Below are 19,107 nucleotides of genomic sequence, written 5' to 3'. Positions count from 1 at the left end.
CACTGCACATCTATGCAAGTTTTTCAAAGTTTTAGATGTCATGCTAAATCTTGGCAGACTCCTAAGGAAGTAGAGGTGCTGCCATGCTTTCTTCCTAATTACACGTGCTGGGCCTAGGACAGGTTTTCCGAAAGAATAACACCGAGGAATTTAAAATTGCTGGTCCTCTTCACCTCTGATCCTCTGTTGAGGACTGGCTCATGGGCCTCTGGTTTCCTCCTCCTGAAGTCAGTAATCAGCTCCTTAGTCTTACTGACATTGGGTGGGAAGTTGTTGCTATGGCACCACTCAACCATATTTTCTGTCTCCCTCCTGTATGTGGTGGACCTATGCTGCTGATGGACATTGTGGAGGAGATGATGATGCCAGTACAAAGTGATAGGGGTTTGCAAGTGAGGAAATCAAGGATCCAATTGCACTAGGAGGTATTGAGGATTATTGATTAGTTTTGAGAGGAATATGGTATTGAATGCTGTCAGTAAGGAGCATCCTGATGTATGCATGTTTGCTGTCCAGATGTTTCAGGGTTGAGTGAAGAGCTAGTGAGATGGCATCTGCTGTCGACTGTTGATCCAACAAGTGGCTGGCCTCACCAGCAACAGTGATAAGTCAGCATAAAGAGAGGAGGCAGAGAGGCTTGTTAAATGAGAACAACAACCTGACTCTCAACGTGGATAAGACAAAAGAGATGATTATGAACTTCAGGATAGTGGTGGTAAGAATTGGAGGAGATGGCAGTTGAATGCGTGGCTGAGGAGTTGGTGCAGGGAGCAGGGTTTTAGATTTTTGGATCATTGGGATCTCTTCTGGGAAGGTGGGACCTGTACAGATTGGATGGGTTGCACCTGAACTCAAGGGAGAGAAATATCCTTGCAGGTAGGTTTGCTAGCATGGCTTGGGAGGGTTTAAACTAATTTGCAAGGGGGATGGGACTGGGAGCGATAGAGCAGTGGAAGAAGTACATGGAGTAAAGCCAGATGTAACATATAGCGAGGCTTTGAGGAAAGAGAAGCAGAATAAAGGCTATAAAGGTAGTAAGATAGAAGGGCTAAAGTGCATGTACTTCAATGCAAGAAGCATCAGGAACAAAGGTGATGAACTGAGAGCTTGGATACATACATGGAATTATGATGTAGTGGCCATTACAGAGACTTGATTGGCACCAGGGCAGGAACAGATTCTCAATATTCCTGGACTTTAGTGCTTTAAAAGGGATAGAGAGGTGGGAAAAGGGGAGGAGGGGTGGCATTACTGGTCAGGGATATTATTACAGCTACAGAAAGGGTGGGTAATGTAGCAGGATCCTCTTTTGAGTCAGTATGGGTGGAAGTCAGGAACAGGAAGGGAGCAGTTACTCTATTGGGAGTATTCTGTAGGCCCTCTGGTAGCAACAGAGATATTGAGACGCAGATTGGGAGGCAGATTTTGGAAAGGTGCAAAAATCATAGAGTTGTTATCATGGGTGACTTTAACTTCCCTAATACCGACTGGCACCTGATTAGTTACAACGGTTTAGACGGGGCAGAGTTTGTTAAGTGTGTCCAGGATGGATTCCTGTCACAGTATGTGGAAGGCTGACTAGGGGGAATGTCATACTAGATCTAGTATTAGGTAACGAACCAGGTCCGGTCACAGATCTCCCAGTGTGTGAGCATCTGGGCGACAGTGACCACCGCTCCCTGGCCTTTAGCATTATCATGGAAAAGGATAGAATCAGAGAGAACAGGAAAATTTTTAATTGGGGAAGGGCAAGTTATGAGGGTATAAGGCTAGAACTTGCGGGTGTGAATTGGGATGATGTTTTTGCAGGGAAATGTACTATGGATATGTGGTCGATGTTTAGGGATCTCTTGCAGGATGTTAGGGATAAATTTGTCCCGGTGAGTTCTGTGGGTGCACCGTGGTCCAGGTGAGTGTTGTTTCATTTGGCTGTACAGTCAGATGACTCTAAACTTGAACTTGTATTTCTGATAAAGGATAAATGAAAGAGACCGCTTTGGCTTTGCAAATTAAAACACTTACTAAAAAAAGAATTTTCAGTTTCAAATGGTCAGCTTACGTCACAAGATGGCAATGTGCATAGCCACAGTGGCTCCAATCAATGGTGATATTTCTCATCCTGTTCATCTTTTCTGTGTTCAAAAATCTGCAAGTCTACTTTGCCAACGAGCTGCATAGCAAATGTACTGTGCAGTTATGGCTTAACACGTGGAGCAGCTCCTCAGGGAAGTAGACATCGGAAGTAGTGCATGAGGATGCAGAAGCATGGTAAGCATACCGATATTTGAGTGAGACTTCAAGCAGATCTCTCCAGTCAGATGATAGTAAACCTGAACTTAATTTGAACTTGAAAGTTGCACAAAAGCTGACTGGAATTCTCTCCACCATCCAAAAACAAATCAGAAATCCTTCTCTAATGTCTTATCACATGCTATAATATTGTAGACTTTTGCCATTTCAAAATTATTTCCTTTCCAGGAGACCTTGCTGGCATTTTCTGGCTGGTGTGATATTTTATTAATTGCATTTTCCTCTTGCAATAAGTTTGCTAAATGTCAGTATTAAAGCCCTCAAGTTATATTGCTCTGCACGTCAAGAGCCATCCCATCTGAATCAATATACTTAAATTAAATTAAATTGATATACTGCGTCCGGTGCTCCCGATGTGGCCTTTTATATATTGGCGAGACCCGACGCAGACTGGGAGACCGCTTTGCTGAACATCTACGCTCTGTCCGCCAGAGAAAGCAGGATCTCCCAGTGGCCACACATTTTAATTCCACATTCCATTCCCATTCTGACATGTCTATCCACGGTCTCCTCTACTGTAAAGATGAAGCCACACTCAGATTGGAGGAACAACACCTTATATTCCATCTGGGTAGCCTCCAACCTGATGGCATGAACATCGACTTCTCTAACTTCCGCTAAGGTCCGACCTCCCCCTCATACCCCATCTGTTACTTATTTTTATGCACACATTCTTTCTCTCACTCTCCTTTTTCTCCCTCTGTCCCTCTGAATATATCTCTTGCCCATCCTCTGGGTCCCCCCCTCCCCCTTGTCTTTCTTCCCGGACCTCCTGTCCCATGATCCTCTCGTATCCCCTTTTGCCAATCACCTGTCCAGCTCTTGGCTCCATCCCTCCCCCTCCTGTCTTCTCCTATCATTTTGGATCTCCCCCTCCCCCTCCAACTTTCAAATCCCTTACTCACTCTTCCTTCAGTTAGTCCTGACGAAGGGTCTCGGCCTGAAACGTCGACTACACCTCTTCCTACAGATGCTGCCTGGCCTGCTGCGTTCACCAGCAACTTTGATGTGTGTTACTTAAATTTATTTTTATGTTTGTTTGGAAGAGATTGAAAAATGCACCTTTATCTTGTGAATTTCAGCTCAAGAACAGACACTCTGTGCATGAATGAACGAGGCAGACTGTTTAAAAAAGTATTTACATTTTTCAAATTCAGTATAAATTTATAAAGTTCACTCAAAGCAGGTTGCATTCCAGTTGAATTTCTGGTATCAAATTTTAGTTCTTTATTATTTACGTAAAGTGATAATTGAATAAACTGGAAATGCAATAAACAAATTCTATAAATACACAATTTGCTTAAATAATGATGATATTTCTGCTATCCTTAATTTTTCAATATGTGCAGGCTTCTGCAATGGTTTGCAGTTGACAAGTAGAATACATATTCACTCACGTCATTACAATACCTCCCAATGGAGGGTCCATGCAGCCCAGCTGGAGTACACAGCACAGGAGTCGCAAAGCTGCTGACATCCACACTGCCTGCAGCCAGTAGTTTTCTCTGTCAGTGACAGATAGAACTTATTTTGAACCAGCAGTGTTAGGTAACCTAAAGTATTTTGAAACTTAAGTTCCAGCACAATAATTAAAGATTAGCTTTACTTGTCACATGTACATCAAAACTTTGAAACATAGTGATATTTGAACCATTTGTGTCAACATCCAACACAATCAGCAGATGTGCTGGGGGCAGTCTGTAAATGTCGGCATGCTTCTGGTGCCAACCTAGCATGTGCACAAAGTACCAGTCCTAACCGTACGTCTTTGGAATGTGGGAGGAAACCGGAGCACCCGGAGGAAACCTACACAGTCACGGGGAGAATGTACAGACTCCTTACAGACAGCGGAAGGAATTGAACCCCGATCACTCGCTTGGTGCATGTCATTTCAAATTCTCTCCCCACTCCCACCAGCCTGCCTGTCCTCAGCCTTTGCTACTTCTATGGTGAGGACAAATGCAAATTAGAAGAACGAGAAGAAAATTCAAATTTCTTAATTCAGGTCACCCATATCCCCAGTGTTTCTTTCCCCCTACTATTGGGCCACCTTGGTTCTCTCTCTCTCTTTGCTCACTTTCTATCCTCTTTCTCCTCCTCCCCCTTTGAACTCATGATCACTAGATTCATGTCTAGATATTCAACCTGATAGATATCATTAAACACACAACAGAGGAGAGGCAACAGACAGACATAAAGTCATATCTAAAGTAAAATCTGCTCTTTCAGCCAACCTAGTCATGCCAACTTCCCATTTACTTTAACCTCCTTCTGATCCCACTTTTTTCCTACATATTCTTTGATTTCCCCCCCACTCACCTACACACTAGGGACAATTTGCAGTGGCCCCTAACCTGTTATGCCACACTTTTGGAATGGGGGAGGTAACTGGATGACCTGGTGGAAAGCCAGGTGGTCACAAATAGAACGTGCAAACTCCACACAGACAGAACCAGAGGCAAGAATTGAATCCAACTCTACTGAGATATGAGGAAGCAGCTCTCTCAGCTGTGTCAAGTCAGATTTATTGTCATTTCGACCATAAGCTGCTGGTACAGTACACAGTAAAAACAAAACAACGTTCCTCCAGGACCATGGTGCTACATGAAACAACACAAAACTACACTAGACTATGTGAGACAGCACAAGGCTATACTAGACTACGTAAAACAACATAAAAACTACACTAGACTACAGCAACACACATCAAAGTTGTTGGTGAACGCAGCAGACTACAGACAGAACTACATAAAGTGCACAAAACAGTGCAGGGCAGTACAATAATTAATAAACAAGGCAGTAGGCACAGTAGAGGACAAACTACAATATAATAATAAATGATGTAGATGTCAGTCTAGTCTCTGGGTATTAAGGAGTCTGATGGCTTGGGAGGAGAATCTGTTGCACAGTCTGGTTGTGAGAGCCCAAGTGGTTCTGTACCTTTTGCCAGATGGCAGGAACAGGTCAATGTTCAGCCTTAATAAATTTAATAAAAATAATCTGTGGTCTAAAGACTGAGTTAAGATGGACAGATAGATAGATAAACAGATACTTTACTGGTCCTAAAAGAAATTACAGTGTCACAGTAGCATTATAAGTGCACAGATATAGAAAGAATAAAAAATTAAAAAAAATTAGAAAGGCAGGATCTCAGTCATGCTCAGCTGCACATCTGGCCCCTTAACCTTACACCAGCTATGACTGACTCACCCAGCTTGGCCCTGTTCATGTTTCACATCACCAACCTGGTCTCACAAGATAACGAAGACAAGTTGTTTGTTTTGCTTTCTTAAATGATGACTGCTAGGATGCGAAAAAAGGAATGAGATAGCTTGAATGGTTAATTGGTAACACAACCACACATCACAATCAATGTTATGACCAGGGAATTCAGTCCTCTTCGAGGGGATCAGCTGTGGTAAGGGTGAGTAACTTTGAGTTCTTGGATATCAATTTCTCCTATGAGTTATCCTGGACCCACACATTGATGCAAACAAGACACATTAATGGCCCAACTTCTTTAGAAGCTTCAGGAGATTTGACACATGACAAAAGACTCTCACAGATTTCTATAGATGTACAGTGGAGAGCATTCTTACTGATTGGATCAAAGACTGGTATGTAGGCTCCAATGCAAAGGATCACAGGCTGCTGCAGAGGGCTGTAGACAGCCAGCTCCATTACAGGCATAAGGCTCCCCACCATGGAGGGTATCTTCTAGATATTGTGGCTCAAGAAGGTGGCACCCACCTTTGACTTCCAGCACCTGGGATATGCCCTCTTCTCATTACTACCATAGGAAGGAAGTGCAGGAGCCAGAAGAAGCACACTCAACAATTCAGAAATAGCCTCTTCCCCTCCAGCATCATATTTCTGAACATTTCATGAAACCATTTCTTTCTTTTGGCACTTTTTGGTTATTTTGTAAGTTTATGTCTTTGCACTGTACTGCTACTGGAAAACTACAAATTTCTCGTCATGAGACAATGATAAAAAGACCATAAGATATAGGAGCAGAAGTAGGCCATTTGGCCCATCGAGTCTCCTCTGCCTTTCAATCATGGGCTGATCCCATTCTTCCAGTCATCCCCACTCCCCTGCCTTCACTCCATACCCTTTGATGGCCTGGCTAATCAAGAACCTATCTATCTCTGCCTTAAATACACCCAATGACTTGGCCTCCACACTTGCTTGTGGCAACAAATTCCACAGATTTACCACCCTCTGACTAAAGTAATTTCTCCACATCTCAGTTCAAAAAGGATGTCCTTCAATCCTGAAGTCGTGCCCTCTTGTCCTAGACTCCCCTACAATGGGAAATAACTTTGCCATATCTAAACTGTTCAAGCCTTTTAACATTTGGAATGTTTCTATGAGATCCTCCCTCATTCTCCTGAACTCCAGGGAATACAGCCCGAGAACTGCCAGACGTTCCTCATACGGTAACCCTTTCATTCCTGGAATCATTCTCGTGAATGTTTTTTGAACCTTCTCCAATGTCAGTAAAGTAAGGAGCCCAAAACTGCACACAATACTCCAAGTATGGTCTCATGAGTGCCTTATAGAGCCTTAACATCACATCTCTGCTCTTATATTCTATACCTCCAGAAATGAATACCAAGATTGCATTCACCTTCTACACAACCAACTCAACCTGGAGGTTAACCTTTAGGATATCTTGCACAAGGACTCCCAAGTCCCTTTGCATCTCTGCATTTTGAATTCTTTCCCCATCTAAATAATCGTCTGCCCGTTTATTTCTTCCACCAAAGTGCATGACCATACACTTTCCAACATTGTATTTCATTTGCCTCTTCTTTGCCCATTCCCCTAAACTATCTAAGTCTTTCTGCAGGCTCCCTGTTTCCTCAACACTACCTGCTCCTCCACCTATCTTTGTATCACTGTCAAATTTAGCCACAAAGCCATTAATCCTATCGTCCAAATCATTGACATACATTGTAAAAAGCAGCAGTCCTGACACTGACCCCTGTGGAACTCCACTGGTAACCGGCAGCCAGCCAGAATAGGATCCCTTTATTCCCACTCTCTGTTTTCTGCCGACCAGCCAATGCTCCACCCATGCTAGTAACTCCCCTGTAATTCCACAGGCTCTTATCTTGCTAAGCAACCTCATGTGCAGCACCTTGTCAAAGGCCTTCTGTAATTTCAAGTACACCGCATCTACTGCATCTCCTTTGTCTTCCCTGCTTGTAATTTCCTCAAAGAATTGCAAGTAGGTTTGTCAGGCAGGATTTTCTTTTCAGGAAACCATGCTGGCTTTGGCCTATCTTGTCATGTGCCTCCAGGTACTCAGTAATCTGATCCCTAACAATCAATTCCAACAACTTCCCAACCACTGATGTCAGGCTAACAGATCTATAGTTTCCTTTCTGCTACCTCCCACCCTTCTTAGAGAGCGGAGTAACATTTGCAATTTTCCAGTCATCCGGTACAATACCAGAATCTATCAATTCTTGAAAGATCATCGTAAATGCCTCAGCAATCTCTCTAGCTACTTACTTCAGAACCCCGGGGTACATTCCATCAGGTCTAAGAGATTTATCCACCCTCAGACCGTTAAGCTTCCTGAGCACCTTCTCAGTCATAATTTTCACTGCACAAATTCACTTCCCTGACATTATTGAATGTCTGGTATATTGCAGACGTCTTCCACTGTGAAAACTGATGCAAGATACACATTCAGTTTCTCTGCCATCTCTGCGTCTCTCATTACAATATCTCCAGCGTCATTTTGTATTGGTCCTGTATATGCCCTCGACTCTGTTTTACCCTTTATATACTTAAAAAAGCTATTAGTATCTTCTTTGTTATTAGTCACCAGCTTCCCTTCATAATTCATCTTTTCCTTCCTAATGACCTTCTTAGTTTCCTTCTGCAAGTTTTTAAAAGCTTCCCAATCCTCTATCTTCCCACTAGCTCTGGCTTCCTTGTATGCCCTCTCTTTTGCTTTTACTTTGGATCTGACTTCACTTGTCAGCCACGGTAGTGTCCTTCTTCCCTTTGAAAATGTCTTTTTCCGTCTGAAAATAATAAACCTGATTCTGATATATTTAGCATAATGTTAATGTCTTAATAAATTAATGTCAGTTAAATCTTTTTATAATTTTATTATTTTCAATTAATATATATAACACATCTATTTGAATAGTTCTTAAACTGTCTCAGGGAAGATCAATGACCTTTGTCACCTGTGAATGTCCTGAGGGAAGTCATGAAAAGCAGCTTGTCATGCAGGTCATTTTTTTTCCCCTTCTGGTGGCAGATGATGTTGATTGGGTACATAGATCAAAGGACCATAATACTTAGAGCAGAATTAATCCATCAGCCCATCAAGTCTGCCCTGCTATTCCATCATGGCAGATTTATTAACTTTCTCAACCCCATTCTCCTGCCTTCTCCCTGTAACCTTTGACACCTTACAAATCAAGAACCTATCAAATTCCGTTTTAAATATATCCAGTGACTTGGCCTTCACACCGTCTGTGGTGATGATTTCCACAGATTCACTAACATCTGGTTAAAGAAATTCCTCCTCATCTCTGTTCTAAATGGACATCCCTCTGTTCGAGGGGTTCCCAGACTTTTTTATGCCCATAAGCCTTACCGTTAACCGAGGGCTCCGCGGAGCCCAGACTGGGAACCATTGCTCTATTCAGGGACCGTGTCACTGGTCGTAGACTCCACCACTATAGAAAACATCCTCTCCATATTCACTATATCCAGGCCTTTCAATATTCAATAGGTTTCAATAAGATCTTCCCTCATTCTTCTAATCTCCAGTGAGTACAGGCCTGGAGCCATCAAACATTCCCCATACCTGGAATGTTCTCTATCCTCATACCCTTTCATTCCTGAAATCATTCTCTGAACCTAATACCCTGACAAAGGATAGAGAAGTCCAGTATTAGAAATAATCTTGAAAGATCTTGAGGGGAGATGTTGAAACATTATTTCGCTTACTTCTGAGGGGATCTGGAATATTCAACCTGGAATATGGTAGAAGCTGAAGGAGAAAATATGGTACCGAGGATTATGGTATGGGAATCAGAGGATGATGGTATTGCTCCATGGGGATGAACCAAGTCCAACTGCTCTTTGAAAGAGCCAACACAGGCAGAAATGGTGAAAGATTCCCTGATTCTATTTTTTCCCCAGAGGTCCTTAACTTTAATGTATATGTAGCTAGACTGAAAACTAACCTTGCACTACTGGCAGTTCAAACTAGAATTTTTTTTTATATGAGTGAGCCTACAAGCTTTAGGACAATATTTTATTGGAGATTAACAATAACTACGCATGTAATGATATCCAGGAGTTACGTATGCACTTGACTTACAAATTTACGCGCTGACACATGCCTTCATTTTCTATGCTTAGGGTCATTCCAGAGTGCATCATGTGCCATTAATAATGCTTGTTAACTTTTGTGAATATCAGACCATAAGTTATAGAAGCAGATTTAGGCCATTTAGCCCATTGAGTCTGCTCTGCCATTTCAAAATGGCTGATCCATTTCCCTCTCAGCCCCAGTCTCCTACCTTCTCCCCGTATCCTTTCATTCCCTAACTAATCAAGAATCTATCAACCTCTGCTTTAAACTCACCCAGTGACTTGGCCTCCACAGCCACGTTGGCTTTCTGACTCTACGCAGTACACCTTTATGTTCTTTCTCTCACTTCCTTAAGGATTCTCTCCTTGACTATTTCACCTTTTTGAAATAATTTCATTTTCTCAAAAAACAATTTATTAACACAAATTGAATTACTGAAAGCCATGAATTAAAATAAATTAATGTGTGAGAAGATAACACAATTTAACAAGATAGTCCAGTGTTAAAATCTCATTGCATTGGCACCAAAGTTTTGATCAAATGGTCATTATTTGAATCAGAGTCAGTTTTATCATCACTGGCATATGTCACGAAATCTGTTGTTCTGGAGAAGCACAACAGTGATGCAGAGACATTAAGGTCACATCATTCATTGTAAATAAAATTATCTTCAGTAAATTAATACAGTAAAAGATTAAACCTTTTCAATAATTTAACTGGCAATATGTCACATTACCTAGTGCATTGTTATTGATAAATGGCAAAATCGTGATTTATGCTGTTTGAACTGGTAAAAGCCATTTAGCTCATTGAGCTTATAAATTCCCAGTACTACATGTACTCTATCATTGATGATTCAACCGGTTTAATTGCTTGAAGAAATATTCTGCAAAATTCCTCATGTAAACATAATAAAGCTCTAGAACAACTGAGATCTCAGAGGATATGCCCTCCAAGAGGATCACAACCTTGTCTTGGTTTTGAAGCTTGCATGCCTCGGTGACCCAGAGAGCTGTGTTGGCTGGAGTCAGGGCCTTGTGCTGTGGATCTTGGTAGGGTCACCCATGTCGACCAAGTCAAAAGGTCAGACTAAGAGTGGTCCACTGGTCCTCCAGGTTCGGGGATTCAGCTCAAGGCTAACAACCTTGACTGGTAGAACAAAACTGTATGGAAACAGCAATGAAGAATCTTTCTACATCTGAGTGTGGTGGTATTCCTGGATCTCCACCTGGGACTTGCATGAAAACCGAGCTACTGACATGATGAAGGAAGCCCTGAGCACCAACCGAGATGGAAGACCTGCATTGCTGCCCTAATCGCCATTGGCATAATGAGCTGTAGCGGGAGATCATTCAAAGCAGGCTTTCTGTTTCTGAATAAAAACCTTTTACTATTAAGCAACACCCCACCACAATTATTCTAAACACCTGTGCTCCACAAAGTTGCATCCTCAAGCCCCTACTCTACTCCCTGTACACATAACTGCGAAGACAGATTCTGCTCTAAGTCCATCCTCAAGTTTACGGATAATACCACTGTAGTGGGCTGTATTTCGAACAATGATGAGTCAGAGTATAGGAAGGATATATAGAGCTCATGACAACAAACTTTCCCTCAAAATCAACAAGACAAAAGAGCTGGTCACTGACTCCAGCAAGGTTGGGGCACATGATCCTGTTTACATCAATAATGTTCAACTCAAGGGGTTTGAGAGCTTCAAGATTCTAGGAGTGAACATCTCCAGTAGACTGTCCTGCTCCAACCACAAGGGTGTCAAGGCCAAGAAAGCTCACCGATGCTTTTACTTCCTAGAGAAATGTGACATGTCCTGACTGACCTTTACCAGTTCTTATTGATGCACCATGCAAGGTATCCTATCTGGATGCATAACAGCTTAGTACGGCAACTGCTCTGCACTGATTGCAAGAAACTGCAGAGGGTTGTGGACACAGCTCAGCATATCACGCAAACCAGCCTCTCCTCTTTGTACTCCGGCTATACATTTCACTGCATCAAAGACCCCACCCACTGTGACATGCTCTCTTCTCTCCTCTTCATTGGACAGACGACAGAAAAGTCTGAAAGCAGAGCTTCTAGCCCTCTGTTATAAGACTACCATATAGTTCCCTCATACAATAAGTTGGATTCTCGACCTCTCAATTTACCTAGTTATAGTCTTGCACCTTATTGTTTACCTGGACTGCACTTTCTCTGTAGCTGTTACACTGTATTTGGCACAATTATTGTTTTACCTTGTTCTACTTCAATGCACTGTATTATGACCTGATCTGATCTGTACAAACAACGTGCAAGACAAGACTTTCACTGTAGCTAGGTACATATAACAATAATAAACCGATTCCAGTTCCAGATTGGTCAAGTTAGGAAACTCAAGATAGATTTTTTTTTAAATCACCTCTCAACTAAGAGCATGCAACGGAAAGCCTAGAATGAGTGCCAATGAAAGGAGTCCCCTCTCTGTCTAATGAATATAACCACATAAAAATCTCAGATAAGTAAATATACATATAAAGAGACTAGAACTCTTCTCAATGTCTTACCACTGAAATAATGCTGGTCTCATGCACACAGAACATTCCCCTTGGCTAAGCTGGATTGTAGTTACTGAATTCCCATACATTTCAGATCAAAGTCATGTCATTGCTTGACCAGAATGTAAGCCTTTTAACTTGTGTGTCCACATTCGCCGATGGGCAAGCAGATAAGCAAAAGGTTGCAATCTGAATTTTTGCTCCAATACATATTTGACACAATTTCTGGTCATGATTAAGCATCATTACAGAGCACTTTGAAAACTTTGACCTCTCCACGTTCTTCTGTGCAGCAACGATAAAGGGATGAAATTGCTGAACAAATAAACAGCTCACAAGTTGAATCCTCAAACAAAATAGACTAGTTTTATATCACACAGTTATGGCTTCAGCAGAAAATTAATATTAGCAGCATTTGTTTTCAATTAATTGATGCATTGAGGTGAAAAAGCTAGAAAGTAATATGTAACAACAGTAACCCAAGTGATGAAAAAATGTGTTAAAGAAAAATTGTGGAGCTGAGTGAAATACATTATCCTGGTTTCTATTTCAAGCTGACACATGAAATTTCTTAAGCATTCAAGCTGGCTATTTTTAGAACCAATACAGTAATTATTTTCATTAGCATAAATCCATGACATGTAATTATTTGGGAGATGATCAGCATTTCTCTATTATTCTGAGTTTAATACATACGTGAAAGGAGACTTTTAAAGGCCCAGGATCTGTCCAGCAATTGGCATTGCTTCTAAAGCAGGATCTTGGCTCCTTAAAACTGTACCCACATTTCACAGTTTGCTCCACTGCACAAACGTCAGAGTTCTGTTTCCATGGAGATGAGTTGTGTCCTGCATAAAAGTAGCCTTTTATTGTTGGTTCAGCTACAGAGAAAGTCAGTTGAGCTAATTTTGGTTGTAGTACTGACTAACCTTGAGAATCTCAGAATTGTGAACCATCAATCATAATTCTCCTAGAATCTCATAATTTTAATAGATCTAAATCTAAACGATGAATATTTCAGCAACAACTTTCCACTTTTGTGCAGGGTAAAATGTTCAACCTTTCAAGGGCAAATGCAGGACTTTATTTGTTGCCAGATTCCAAGTCTTTACTTTGGGTGATCAAACTTGAGTAGGAGTCAATGTTGCAGGGTGTAGATTAAAGTTGGTATTCAATGTTAATATTGATTTGGAATGAAACTTTATCATTAAGTCCATAGCATATACATATATATTTTACAACCTTGAGATTCATTTCCTTACAGGCAGCCACAAAACAAGAAACCCAGAAGAACCCATTAAAAAAAGACAGACAAATACCCCATGCGCAGAGAGATTAAAAAAAAACACAAATAATGCAAACATTAAAAGCAAGCAACAGCATTCAGAATGAAAGTGAGTCCATAAGCACTTAGCTCAGAGCAGCCAGAGCAGGCCTACAGCCTCAGTTCATCACACATCAGATAAAATGTCGTGGAGCTGGTAGACACACAGCCCAGAGCAGCTGGACACGTGTCTCTGGCCTCCACGACATCTAATACATCTAATGTTTAAACTTGAAGATTTATGTCAGTTCAGGGATAATCACAGTATTGTAATATTTTGTCTAAAACTATCTCGCTGTCCCTCTCAGTACTGACCTGCGTATATTTTCTGAGTCTTATAGGCATCCGTTAGTCTCGTGAGACCATGGATTTGCGCCTTGGAAGGTTTCCAGGGCGCAGGCCTGGGCAAGGTTGTATGGAAGACCGGCAGTTGCCCATGCTGCAAGTCTCCCCTCTCCACGCCACTGATGTTGTCCAAGGGAAGGGCATTAGGACCCATACAGCTTGGCACCGGTGTCATCGCAGAGCAATGTGTGGTTAAGTGCCTTGCTCAAGGACACAACACGCTGCCTCAGCTGAGGCTCGAACTAGCGACCTTCAGATCACTAGTCCGGTGCCTTAACCACTTGGCCATGCGCAGCAATTGGAAGATTCTACAGGGCAAGTCATGATCAATCCCAAGTCAGAGAGAAATACCGCTCTCAGATGCTACTAGTGAAACATTTATAACTCTACAAATTAAACCATGTTCCTTCTCTTCATGATGTACAACCCTGATCTCGGGGGTGGGGTGGGGGGCTGGTGGGGGTGGTGTGGAGACATTTTCAAAAGACAGTACTGTGCAAAAGTCTTCAGATCTGATGCAGCGCTAAAATATCACAAAAGATAAAGAATACAATAATAATAAAAAACAATAAATATAAATACATAATATAGTTTATATACTGTATATAGATGGTTTGTATGCCCATAAAGAGGCTCTAGGCATAACAGTATCTGTACATGAGCTGACTGACAGGAAATAATAATGTAATGGTGTTTGGGGATGTGGACAGGTGCGTTAGGGGTAGGTACACCCTTCATATAGCTGAGGAACCAGAACTGAACAGAATACTTGAAGCGTGCTCTCACCAGCATCTTACACAATAGTGTGCAAGAGCCTTCAGTGCATATATATATATATATAGCTAGGGTGCCTAAGACTTCTGCGCAGTTCTATACATTCTTGTCTGCTAAATTAATTTCATGGCACCCTCAGTCTTTCTTGACCCTCCCCACTGAACCTTCTTATTCTAATTTTTAAGACAGCTGCTGAAGAAAATGGGTGATGAAGCAGAGATACACCTCCACCAAAGATGGCGTAAGGTGCTCCTTCCCTCAGCTAGCCTGAAGCCCACCCTTGGGCAAGGTGTAGCACCTACCTAGCGACCCCTCATCAGGGTCACGTGAAGCCATGGAGCAGGTAGTGGATGGTCATATGAGCAGATGGTGCATATCACAAGTCCTGGTTATGCGATCACTGACACCAGGCAAACAATCTCTGAAGAGCACTGGCAATGGCTGGGTCACCCGTCTTGTATAGACACTGCCCGGAAGAAGGCAATGGTAAACCACTTCTGTAAAAAAAAAGCCAAGAACAGTCATGGTTATTGAAAAGCCATGATGGCCCACATTATACAGCACAGAACATAACGATGGTGATGATCATACTAGCAAACCATTTATTATCTTATTACAGTGGGGTAGTAGCACTTGAGCTACTTGGTATCTGCTTTCAGCTTTGTATCTCTTACCCAATGGGGGATGGAGAGAAGACAGTAGTTTATGGGATCGGTGGGGTATTTGAGTATGTGGTCTGCTTTGCTGAGCCAGTGAGAAGAATGTCAGTGTCTATAGAGGAGAGACTGGTTCCTGTCATGTGTTGAGTTGTGTCCGCAGCAGCTTTCAGTTTATTGTGGTCACATTCAGAGCAGTTGCCATTCCAAGCTGATATGCATCCAGATAGGATACATGCTATGGTGCATCATAAAAAAAAAATCGGTAAAGATCGATAGGTCCATGGTTTAGAAAGTAGAGGCATTGAAGAGCTCTCTTAACTGTGATATCAACATGTTTGGAGCAGGACAGACACCAGGTAATGTTCACTCCTAGGAACTTAAAGCTCTCAACCCCCTGAAACTCAATACCATTGATATGGACAGAAACATGTGCCTGCCGCTACTTCCTGAAGTCAATTACCAGCTCTTTAGTTTTGTTGACCTTGAATTTATCACTAAGCTTTCTATCTTCTCCTGTACTCCCACATTATTATTTGAGATATAGGTCACTACGGTGATATCATCTGCAAACCTTTCGATCGAGGGTTCCCAGTGTGGGATCCACAGACCCTTTGCGTAATGGTATTAGTCCACTACATAGTAAAAGGTTGGTAATTCCTGCTATAGATGGAGGTCAAGCAGTATCTGGCCATGTACTCACGAGTATACAAGGAGTAGAGTAGGGAGGGAGCTGAGAATGCGGAGAATAGACATTGCAGAGATGTTGCTGCCTTTCTTTAACTGATTGCGATGTGTTGACAAGGAAATGAAGGATCCATTTACAAAGGGAAGTATTGACAACCACACTCCTCAAGCTCCAGAGATTGGTGATAAGTCTGCTTGGAATTATAGTCTTGAAGACAGGGCTGTAGTCAATTATCAAGAGGCTGACATCCAGATGTTTTGCTGTAGACCTGTTTTAGCGGTAAACCAATTGAAGTCAGTTGAGGTTGTCTGTGAGTTAATGTGTGCCATGACCAGCCTGTTGAAGCAGTTCATGATGGCAGAAGTCAGAGCCATTGGGCCACTGTTGTTAAGGCACATTACCTTGTTCTTCTTGGGTAATAGGATGATAATGATCTTCTTAAAGCAGAAGGGAATCTCAGCCCGAAGTACTAGCTCTTTGCGATTTTGTATTTTATTTTTAGTTCAGATGCCAAAAATATTAATTGTCTTCTATAAACAAGCCTGTGTGTAGGTATGTGGCAATAGAATTAAAAGGGGACTTGATGGAATATGAGAAAAAAGAAGTCAGAGAGTTAATGAGAAATAAGAGGAGGTGAAAAGGGGCTGCTGCAAGTATGCACAAACCCGATGAACCTCCTTTAGTGTCACAGACTTTAGAGACAGAATTTGATGGTATAAGAGATCCTATAAAATTCATATCCAGAAAATTTACTGAGCTCTCTCTGTTCTTGTACTTTTCCATATTCTTATGTGTTCCACAATGAGTGCAGCTTGCCTCTGATTGCATTTATTAGATGAGGTGCTTTATCTTTTTTAATTATTGTCTGATACTGCAGGTGAGAATGGAAGAAAAAGTAGTCATTACATGATTCTGAAATAGTCCAATACTCTGAAAAGCTCAAGCCCAGGTATGCTAAGATCTGAGGGGAGCAAACGATTGAACAACTCGGAACACCTACTGCTGAGACAACCATGAGATGTCAAATAAAGGCACGGTTTTCAATGGCCAATTTCACCGATTCTCCTGTCAGGTAATACGTCTGTGCATTGGCTCTTTTTCCTTACAGCATTTGTTCCAAAAGAAGATGAAATCCAGTTAGTAGGCACCTCAGTTCATATGAGAAATTATCATTAATGCCACCAGGTCTTATCACCAGACAAAGACAACATAATCCATTCCTTGATATGATTACTGTCAGCATACATTCAACTAAATGACATTCATATGCAGCAACACTATGTGCGTCTATACCCAGTACTTAATACTTACTGAGATATTGCATGAAACTTCACAATGTGAGTTACTCTATATATTCAAGAGATTTATGGATTCAAAGGACATTTATTGTCGAAGTATGAACTAAGTATACAACCCTGAGATTCTTCTTCCCACAGACAGCCACAAAGCAAAGAAAACATCAACACCTAACGCACAAAATAAACCAAATTCAGCAAAGAGCAAATACAAGCAAGGAGCATAGAATATAAAACATCAGACCCCCGAGTCATTCAAACAGTCTAGAAATGTTCAGTTTAGTTCAGTTCAGTTTAGTACCGTGTCATTCCTTGGCTACAGGCCGTAGAGCCAGTCCATCCTGATCAAAATCACACAAAATTGCAACAAAATAAAGGAGTAACCAGAAACAAAATCACATATAACATGAACTGTAGAGTACAATCCACAATCTGTGTCAATTAAACCTTACCCAAGACCCAAGACTCCAGTACCATCTTCCAGCAGCATTGAGCAAAAGGGAAGAGAGTCCAGTCAAAAGCAGGAATCTTCCTTTGGCATCAATGAGTGAGGGGGAGAGGGAGGTAGGTCAAATAGCACTGAACATCTGCTTACCTTCTGCTCTCATCCTCACTAATTTCAATCTTGCTCGACGCTGTAATTGGCAAGATCAGCGAGAAATGGAGTCAATCATGGGCTCCAGGCTGCGCACTTTGCTTGAAGCCTCACCGGACTCCCTACATTGCAAAATTGGCCCGAAAATACACCATCAAAGTGTAATTCACAGGTTCCAATCACATGTAAAATCTTAGTAGCAGATTCATATATGAAAGAAGAAGTAAAAGAAGGAAAAAAAGAGTGGGTTTTGTGAACAGATTGAAGGTTGGTCACATTGTTCGCTAGTGTGATCTTCTTCTGATAGGTAAGATACCTGATGCACTGTCAATTACTCCAAAAGACTGGAAGTAGAGTAAATACTGAAAGGCTTTTATTAACAGTAGATACTGAGTAACTGTCCTGGACTGAGGGAGAAGCAGTGACACAATCACCTTTATTCAGGTGTCTGTGGGAGGAGCCACAGGAGCAGTCAGCAGAGAGGCATGTCCAGGCATGTCCAGACAGGTAATCCTTTATACATGGTTACCACATTCATATATACCAAAATACCTCACAGCAGGTTCGGGTACTGTGCTTGCTTTCCTATGCTTTATTGTTTGTATGATCACTTATCCTGTATGCAGTTCCCCACCTGGCAAGAAACACGTGAAAGGAACTCCACAAAATGCTGCCTCATTCACAGAAAACACACTGATCTATTTTACGTCTTCCTTTATCCAGTCTCATTAACTTCTGCTTTTATTTTAAGCATTATTGTATTTTGACACCTTCCAGGAATTTGGCCACAATCCCTTAGATGCCAGCTCGCTATTGATGCCTCATCAAGTCTTCTCACGAAAGCCCAGGGAATACCAGTAAATTCATTCTTCCTGCAGACTCAGTGGGGAGCAGTGTACACAGATATATATAGAGCAGTCTAAATCCTTGTAAAGATTGGCTTTTTTTGTCAAATGCACATCGAAACATGCTGAGAAATGGGTTGTTTTTGTGTCAATACCAGAACAATCCAAATACAGGGTGTGCTGAGGGCATCCCACAAGAGTTGCCACACTTCCAGTGCCAATACAGCGTGATAATAACTTTTTTTTAGATTTTGAGGACACTCAGTCCTCATTTATTGTCATCTGGAAATGCATGCATTAAAAAATGATACAATGTTCCTCTAGAAAGATATCACAGAAACTCAGGACAAACCAAGACTAAAACTGATA

General features: G+C 41.6%; 1 long non-coding RNA gene across 1 annotated transcript in view; it reads right to left on the bottom strand.

The window, feature by feature from the left end:
- Positions 1-12,993, bottom strand: part of LOC140203310 (uncharacterized) — a 136,878-nt gene extending 123,885 nt beyond the window's left edge. The window contains exon 1 of the long non-coding RNA XR_011887337.1: positions 12,913-12,993. This is a non-coding gene — a long non-coding RNA (uncharacterized lncRNA). The remainder of the gene's footprint in view (positions 1-12,912) is intronic.
- Positions 12,994-19,107: the final 6,114 nt, after the last annotated feature.

This window comes from Mobula birostris, chromosome 9 (assembly GCF_030028105.1).
Source record: "Mobula birostris isolate sMobBir1 chromosome 9, sMobBir1.hap1, whole genome shotgun sequence".
Taxonomy (NCBI): Eukaryota; Metazoa; Chordata; class Chondrichthyes; order Myliobatiformes; family Myliobatidae; genus Mobula; species Mobula birostris.
Note: the sequence above shows the minus strand (reverse complement) of the source record. Positions and strands in the feature narration are given on the sequence as shown.